Source organism: Haplochromis burtoni, unplaced genomic scaffold (assembly GCF_018398535.1).
Source record: "Haplochromis burtoni strain Fernald_Lab_line unplaced genomic scaffold, NCSU_Asbu1 Contig_175, whole genome shotgun sequence".
NCBI lineage: Eukaryota > Metazoa > Chordata > Actinopteri > Cichliformes > Cichlidae > Haplochromis > Haplochromis burtoni.
In genome coordinates this window covers 40,234-42,250 of record NW_024582536.1, presented here as the reverse complement: position 1 = coordinate 42,250, position 2,017 = coordinate 40,234, and positions in this window count along the sequence as shown.

Genomic DNA, 2,017 nt, shown 5'->3' with positions numbered 1-2,017 from the left:
TAGTTATACATTTTGGTACAACAACATCCAAACTCGTGTCTCAGGTCCTCGTTCCTCCAGAGTAGGAGTGTACCTGGATCACAGAGCAGGTATTTTGTCCTTCTACAGCGTCTCTGAAACCATGACTCTCCTCCACAGAGTCCAGACCACATTCACTCAGCCGCTCTATGCTGGAGTTTATCTTAGTGGATGGTTTGTGTTTGAAACAAGTGTTGAATTCTGCAAACTGAAATAAATTGAGATAATTATCAGCTGCAAGAGTGAGGTTGGTATTAATTTTAAATTTTTGAGTCTTTTTGTTTGTGTATGACATTGTGGCAAAAATGATCCAGTATAAATCTAGTGCAGCAAGTTTTTTTCACAAATAACAGTTGGAATGTGTTTATATGTCTGTTGGGAGAGATTTTGTGTTAATGTCACCACTGTGGAAGAAAAATGTGCAGCTCTGTAGCCTGAAGATGAAGATAAACACAAGCTTGGGGGGGGGAATGGCCCCTTCCACCTTTACAGGAGTGGAACACTGTGTGTTGTGTTTGTAATGTGTTTGTAACACTTATATAACACACCTTTCCTCCACAATGACAGCAGACTGATTAGTCATTAGAATTGGGACTGATGTGCTTCAGTCACAATTCTCTGCATTAACATTTTATTTTTGTTATTTTTAATGTTTGAAATTATTTTTACCTTTCTTAACTAAAAACATTTGCTTTAAGATAAAAAGTGGAGATTTTAATTTGTTTGCTTTTTAATTTCACGATTTATTTTGTTCTCCTTGTCACTGAAAATAATTCATTGACAGGATTAAAGGCTACTGGAAACCAATGATATGAAGTTTGTGTTTAAATAAATACATTTAAATATTTCAGTCTTGGGAACATTTTTGTGTTTTGACAGTTTTCAATAAAGATTAAACTTCAGAATGGTTTGGTACTACTGTACTTCTGTACTTCTGTACTTTAGCGTCACAGTGTTTTATAGACAGAATCCAGATGAGTAAACACTAACATCTGAAAGAAAAAAATATCATATTATTTGGTTGCAGTGTGTGTAGACTTTACTCTCTTGACTTTTGCCCATTTTATGACTAGATAGACACTGGGTGATATTTTTGTGCAAAGATTATCTATTTCATCATTTGGGTTCAACAGAAAGATGTCATTTTCTAAATTCATGAATATGTTTTTAGCTTTGCTAAAGTACACAACTAAAGTACAGAGCACTAGTGGATAATTTTGTGGAGTGCTCTGGGAGAAAGCATCTACTTCTGAATGTGGATAAGGTCAGAGAGACAGGAATCAACTTCAGAAGGACGAGGACAGCTAAAAGATCTCTGTCTATCCTGATACAGGATGTTGATGTGGTGGAGGAGTACCTGCGTGTCTACATCAACCAACATTTAGTTTGTAGACAAAAAGAGATGAGAAGGCCCCTTTTTCTGAAGAAAGCTGAAATCCTGAGAACTGATGATCTTCCGTCCATGTAGAACTTCTTTAAATTTGGCTACTTTCCTTTAAAAAATATAGTAAAATGTAAGCAAGGTTTATTTTTTAGTTTTATTTATAACAAGGAAGAAATTAAAGGAATAATATGAACCCTTGATCCCTTCTCTGAGGAGGAATCCAGTGATTCTGTTGCACTGTGGTACTTTTCTGCCTTTGTTTGGGTCCTTTTGTCAATGAGAAAAATCACTGCAAAACAATACAAAGCTGTTATGACTTTTATTCTGGGGTGATACACTTCTAATAGGAGTGGTCTGAAGAGGGTCACTGAATAGCTGATAAGTATATGCTATGGGTTTAATATAGAAACTATGAAAAACTGAAGCTGCTTTGGAAGCACATGATGCACAAACACCTTACTAACAAAAGTTTTCCTTTAATTTGTCAACTGTTTGCATGTTTGGCTCCGGCCCATTTGTTTTGAATTATGATGTCATGAGCCTTTTCAAGCCTAGGATATATTTGCTGTGTGTGACAGCAATAATGCAATTCAGTCAATCATGTGAAATCATTTC